General features: G+C 42.0%; 1 long non-coding RNA gene across 1 annotated transcript; it reads left to right on the top strand.

Annotated features, from left to right (window-relative positions):
- The first annotated feature begins 4,121 nt into the window (after positions 1-4,121).
- Positions 4,122-6,342, top strand: LOC144167606 (uncharacterized). Its single transcript, XR_013322054.1, has 4 exons — positions 4,122-4,564; positions 4,761-4,906; positions 4,993-5,115; positions 6,167-6,342. It is a non-coding gene; the product is annotated as an uncharacterized LOC144167606 (long non-coding RNA).
- The last annotated feature ends 747 nt before the right edge of the window (positions 6,343-7,089 follow it).

The following is a 7,089-nucleotide window of genomic DNA, read 5'->3' as shown; positions in this document are numbered from 1 at the left end:
TCCAACTACAAAGAAAGTAGTGCAAGTGTTCATTAGTCGCTGCAGGGCTCTTTACCTTTTAAATTTCATGCCCCCTCTCCCAGAATAAAGAATGAGGAAAATTGTGTGAGGAACTATTTCCAGCAAAGCTATGGCAGGTTTAAAGCCAATAAACAGACAGGGTTAAAAGCCAAAAAACCTTTTTAAAGAAAAAACAATTTCATAATAAAAACCTAAGCACTGGAGAAGAGGAGACGAACGAAATAAACAAATACAAGCAGAGGCAACTCTACGAGGCAGTTAGTCACGAAAGCTTCCACGAAGGAGCAGACACTTCAGGAGAAATTTTAAAAAATTAGAAATTATGTACCCTATTTACATTATGTACACAGAAAATCAGACATATTTCAGTGGTTTTAGACAAGATGGAGCTGAAGTAGCCAAATCAGTTCTTGCCTTGAAGAAGCAGATTGCAGTGATTAAGAGAGAAAAACAGTCACAGGTGTTGTAAGGGTGTTACCAGCATGCAGCATCCTTCGTTTGCCTACCTTTTATGCCTACCTTTTAAAGATTTGCCTACCATCTTTTATGCCTACCTTTTTTTCGCCCATGGTGCTGTCTTTGTACTGGACATTTCCTCACCATGTTTTTTTTTTCTCCCGAATTTTTTATCCTTTATTTTATGCCAGTCCTTTCCTTTCCTTTCAAGCTTACTGTTCCCATTTCCACATGTAGCACAGCCAGCATGACTGTTCTTCTTCTTCTTTCCTTGGTTAACCTCCCTAGCTTTCTTCTACAGTTTCTTCCTTTCATTGAAGTTGCACATTAGGTCATCTTAGCCTTGCTCTTACCATCACAAACTTCCCTAGAGGTCTGGTGGTATTACTGGTGGTGAAATAAAATTTGTTGGATAAGAATTCCTTGTACATATGACCCTCTTGCTTTTTCTGTGTTTATTTTTGCTTCTGATACACGAACTGATGGCATTGCGATGGCCCATTATTTTTTTATGAAAATAACAATGCTGATGACCACAATCTGAATGAGCATTAGCCAGAACTTTCATAATCAGCTACAGCATTACTGGAACCCAGCTTCGGTAATACAACTTCGTCATCATCCTTGTTGCTGTGAGCACGCTGGAATGGAAGCGTGGAAATTTTACAAGGTCTGGTGTGGCCCCTTTGTGGCCACCGGTTTGATGTTGGCATAAATGAGAAGGCTGTACTACACATATCGAATTCCTTCGTTCTATCGCGTATCGCATTCGCATATCGCATTCCTTCCTTTTATGTAGTGTATACAGCTGAAGAACGTCTCCAGATGGCCCTGGCTCAACCGATACGTGCAGATGTAACTGTCGCAAATAATAAAATTGAGAGTTCAATTTATTGTCGGCTTTCTTAATGACTGCCATATGCAATGCACATTAAGTGCCTGAATACTCTATATTAGCGATTGATAGTCTCATGCTAGGCAGTCTGATTCACCTGCTATAGTTATGTTTGGCAGCTGTTTCAAAATTAACCACTATGATTGAACTAATGAGCGGCAATAACAATTTATAGGTGCACTCAAATTAATTTACTTTTCAAGGGAGACGTATATCCTTCGTCGACTTCGCCTTGCACAAAATACATGACGGTCCCATCGCCACCGAAGAAAGCGCATATGTGTGTTACCTCAACATGCTTCCTAGGCGGTCTCTGTTGACAGACAGATTTCCTGCCGAACCCGCAGGCATTTCAGGCAAAACCGCCTGCAGGCGGGGTGGTCCTGATAATTGGGCGTGAACAGAAGCGGCCGTTTCCGTTCATTGGCGAAGGCACCCAGGGAAGGACAGAATAATTTTTCTTAACCCCCCACCACACGGGTGCCCATCTCACATGAAGGAAGTTTACTCCTCCCCCACCTCCTCTGTGCAGGTATATACATGGGCCATATGAGAGCAGAGGTGCAAGTATACGTAATTAAACAACGTCGCTGATCCGCCGAATTTAAGAAATGTGTCATGCAAAGCATCAAATATATTCTCGAAAATTTCAGATTGCGTGTTTCAGCGATCGAAGGAGCATGCACCAATCGCACACACCCATACAGGAGATTTCTGCACCTACATTCGGGATTACCTTTCGGCTTCGCCTTGTCCTTCTCTAGAAAACCACCTTATCGTGCAAATAAAGTTACCATTATTATTATTAGTTGGCGGTTGTTTTATCTCTGACTCAAGTAAAAAACCGTTCAGTGAAAGTATAACAGCACCCGTAAACAAGAGCCTAGTTATACGCTAGGCATGGTAAAATGGTTCGTACATTTGTTTGTTTTTACTTTACGAATCATATACGATTAAAAGGAGCCGATCTTCCCAGACATGTTTCGCGTAACATGATATGACCGGCTGACGGCGAGTTGAAATCGGCAGCAGCCACTACGGACATGTAGAGAAGGTATCCTTGAAGATAGGCGGCGGCGGCTTTATTCCGTATCGTCGGCAGTCTTCGCAAGCGTGTCTTCGCAAGCAACGAAGTGACACAGCAGACACTAAGGCGTGTTAGAGTGAATCTTTGTAAATTAGCCCCACACGACTGACGCTCCTCACAATATACCGAAACTGAATTTGGCGCCTCAGCCCGACGTCTTCTTTTTGCTTATAATTTCATTTATTTTTGTTCGTCAAGCATGAATACTTCAAGAAAACTAATAAAAAGCATACAAACTCGTAAAAAAACTCAGTTATTGCCATAAAAGTTGCCTAATTTTAGCTTAGGGCCCTAAATTTGTGCCTCATTTTTAAGAAAAATTGTTAGCAATATCTTAAACTACTGATCTGGCAACTACAGCGTGGCATCATGGCGGCATTCATGTTTAGACACATTTTTGAGCCAGCTTTACCCGCCTGAACGAAAGAATACAAGGCAGCGCCGCTTGCGTTGATGCATGGTATAGTGGGACGGCAACGGGTACAACGACGATGAGGGAAAAACGGGATTGCGTGAACACTTTTAACGGCAGCAGCGCCCCTACGTCTCAACGTTTACGGAAGCTAGTTTTTGTTCGTCCGCATGCAGCGCCACCAGTGGCCTTCTATAGCCGTTTTCTCGATTGCTCGCGTTATGCGCCTGATGTACTAAATGAACTGTCGGTCAGACTGGCGGGAACGGTTACCAGTTTGGTTGTGGCGTGAAACTGCGGACTTCTTCATTTCCTCGGGCTGTATTTACTGTTCGACGAAGTGAAGTTTTGCCAGGAGGCGCAAAAAAGGTCAGTGCTGCTTATTTATGTTCTGGTAACGGTTGTTGTTCTTTGACTTGCTCATCACTGCGTCCGATAAACGTGCCGCTCCGCTTCCTGTTCGATGCGAGAAACGTTTGCGGCCGTTATTCACTTAAGCTTGTGTGTTTGTGGGTCGGAGTCGGCTTGACATTTATGACTGCGTGCGTTAGCTAGTGATATTTAGAATGTGGCTGGTGCGCGCATTTCTCGAGTCTGCATGTCCCCTTATGGTGTGGTGTTGCTTAGTTGTATGTTGACGGTTGCTGTACCTGTCAGCCGTACTGAATCTTCTCGGGTTAGTCGCACGCTATTGTCTCACGCGCACACACTGCACAACAGGTTTGTCGGAGCGTCTGTCTTTAGACTTATCGGTATTTTCAAACTTCCGCGTTAATTGCGTTGTGTTGGTCTTCTGAGAGCCATAAATTTACTGTGCTAATCACGCTATTCCGCCTAATGTTGATGTGCGTTCAAGGCGTTGGCGGCAGCACTGCTTACATGTAACTGTGCTGTGTGTGTAGTTGTTCCTTGTTTCTTCCAATGCCTTCGATGAATTCAGATGGTCTATTTACACTAGTCAACGTTAGTTGGCTCCCTGACGTGTATTGAAATGCAAGGTAAAGGTGTTGTCTGAGCAGTAGCGTAGTAACAAAACGTTCCTTTTGTGGGGGGAAGGCAAGTGGAAACACGCAGAAAGTGTGGTGCCGTTTCTATGCTGTCAATGTCAGTGGTAACCTGAGACCTCAGAATAATTACCCATAAAACTCACGTGTGGACTATTAGAAGTTTTAAAGTCTCAAAGTAAGTTTAAAAATAACCCATTCCTGCCATTTTATGCTATCAATGTCAGTGGCAGCTCGAGAGTTGGAATAATTTTCAAAACGCTCGGGTGCAAAGTTGTTGCATCATGATGTGCACCAAACATTAATCAATTTCTGTTCTCCTTTGAACGTAGAAATTATACTGCAAAAGCAGATTGCTACATTATGTATTCATACTCTATGACCTGTTCAGAAAGAGTATATGGCTGACTGTGGAGACATTTGGCCCTCCACTGATAGGTTGTGACAAATGTTTTTGTTCCTCTGCAAAAAAAAAAAAATGAAAACAAATTATTTCCTTTCTTTACATGCTCCTGCGAAGTCATGGCTGTGGCATTCACTGGCTGAAGACATCTTCGGCATGCTGAAGGGTCGTCTGGGAGAGTGTGGTGGATTATTAATGCCCTGTGGAGCTCATAAGCCACAAAAGAGTACTTTTTGAGTTGTGCATATTGTGCAGATATTCACCAGTTCGCATAGACCAAGGACAGGTGAGCTTTAAAGTATGTTCAAATATTTTCATATCTCAAATTGTTTAGCAAGGAAAGATTACCAGGGCTTCCGCTGTAAAAAAGACATTCTACTTTCGTGGAACGAATCAAACATTGTTAAATATTTTCTCGTGCTCCCTGGGTAAAGCAAGGCATAAATTTATTCTATGATATTTTTGTACTGTTTATTTTCTAGGCACTAGGGCGAAGATAGACCTAAAACAGTGGTACAAGGAATGCATATGGCCATTTTGATTGTATTTGGACCCCTTCTTGGAAGTGTATCATCAGAAGGCAACACATCAAAGCTCTTGCACGGGATGAAATCATTGCATTCTACAAGTAAGTACGCGCTGCCATTTTTGGGTCTTTCATGGCGCGTCTTTAGGTAGTTTCTTTATAACTAATGGTTTGAAACTTATTTTCAGTGACAGCTTGGCCTGTGGCTCAAGGTGACAGTAGGAGCTTTTCGGAACACGTTAGCGAAACTTTCCTGCAAGTGCACGTTGAGACGGCCCTGGCATAAACACCCGGGTCTTAATTTTGGTTGGGTAAGCTGGCATTTTGTTTTTGCGAGACTCAATTTCTGGGTCTGTTCGTCCTAACAAAATCTCAGTGTTAAGAAGTTATCGTGAATGCCAATATTGGCCATTGTGTTCACATTCCGCCTATTACGGATGCTCCAACAGTGGCCAAAAAAACCACTATTTTGTATTTTAGTTTTGTAAATATTTAGCTTTTACACCTTGAGAGTTGTTGTGATTTGCCAGCACCACGGACACGCCCAACGTGGTTGCTGCTACAACAATACGGTGGCAACTGACGATTTAAATGTCCCGCTTTTAATACGCCTGTAGCACCAATAATACTCCCAAATACAGGCGTAGCATGAGTAATGCTTGCATTGGATTTTGACAGTTGGTTAAATAAGGGGTAATTTTTTTAAATGGAATTGTTTAGAGCACAGAAAGTGACGTCTGCAAGAAAATGTGCTATAGTAGCGATTTATAAGAAAATTGTGCAACAGCCTAGTTCAGCATTAGTCAGCTCAACTTCTGCCTCATACCACTACGAACCATGGAGGTAATACATATCGAGAGGGAAATATTTTAGAGGGAACTAATTCCAAAAAAAATTTTGTCCACAGTGCGATATTTATGATTTCCTATGACTGGCCATTTATTTCTTTGTGGTAGAAACATCGTTTAGCTGTAAGTTATAATAAGCCAGTTTCACTACAGCATTCTAGGGAGCACATTATACAGCACAAAGAACATTTATTGCAGAGAGAAGGTGTGTAAAATCTAATGCCGAAAGGTGATTATAGTAATTATTATTTCATTAATAAACGAAACCTCTCAAGGATAAAAAAAACCTTATATTCAGGATACCGAGGCAGCAAAGTTGGATACTTTCCAGAATCAGGGCAATTTCATTGATTGTCTGTGGTGATATTGTTTAGCGCACTTTCACCTTTAGCAGCACTCCCAGAAAAAACCCAAGAAATCACTGATTTTAAATCAATTACTGTGTTATGAAAGGGACTAAGCAACTCACTCATTTAAAGCAACCATGTAACAAAATTTTCTTGTTTCCTTGAAGGTACATGAGGTGAGCAGTAAGTCTTCTCGAGGCCCGGTTATTCTGAGAAGGGACTGGCGGCATCAATATTGCCCGCAAGAAACACATCACGGATTCGCCGCCTGCATTGTCACTTCAGGATGTGGTCATCCTCTTCGCCGCATATGTCATCTTTTTCATCGTGTCATCATGTTCATATGGTTGTGTGCCTTTCGAGAGTTCTTGGGACTTTTGCAGGGAGTTCTTGGAAAGCATGAGAAGTTTGACAGTGGCCTGGTGTCATTTAAGTTGGAATCTCTGTTGAAATACTTGAAGTGTTCAGCTCTACTTGGGATTTTAAATTATTGGTAGACGTTAAAGTATCTCTTGAAAGGCATGAATGAGGTCAGATGAAAGGCATGAAGGGGGTGAAATCAGATGAAGAGGTTTAAGTTTCATGTCAACTGAGCACTGAAGTCGTGCCTTATTTTTCATCATTGGCACAATGCGCAGACTGCCTTTGAATCTACAGTGGGTGTTAATGTAGTTCATGGCACCGCATTGTAACGTCCTTATTATTCAAGTGTAGCTCATGAGATTTTTGTTCATGGCAGTGCTGCTGCTGATGCAAAAGTGACAGTGATTATTTACGCAGATGGCTTCCGCCTTCATTGATAAATTTTAGTACCGGATATGAGCTGACACCCATGACCTAGAAGAATTGAAAATGTGCGTATTTAGCTTGAACAAGTTTTCTTCTTTGAACAAAGCTGCATTTCTTGCTTGGCAGAAGCAGGGCTTTGGTCACAATTACACTGATAGCAGGACGGGAGGGTTTTTATAGCACGCAACTGTGAATTTCACCTAAGGTAAAATGTTGAGGCTGGAAAAAATGCTTTCAATTCTGCTTTGTAAAACTGGTCACCTGTATGATTCAACGCTGGCTTGTTTGCTTCTTAAGTATG

This window comes from Haemaphysalis longicornis, unplaced genomic scaffold, assembly GCF_048455015.1.
Source record: "Haemaphysalis longicornis isolate Haplotype H1 unplaced genomic scaffold, Haemaphysalis longicornis Haplotype H1 scaffold_2, whole genome shotgun sequence".
Taxonomy (NCBI): Eukaryota; Metazoa; Arthropoda; class Arachnida; order Ixodida; family Ixodidae; genus Haemaphysalis; species Haemaphysalis longicornis.
This window is presented reverse-complemented; position numbering and strand designations above follow the sequence as displayed.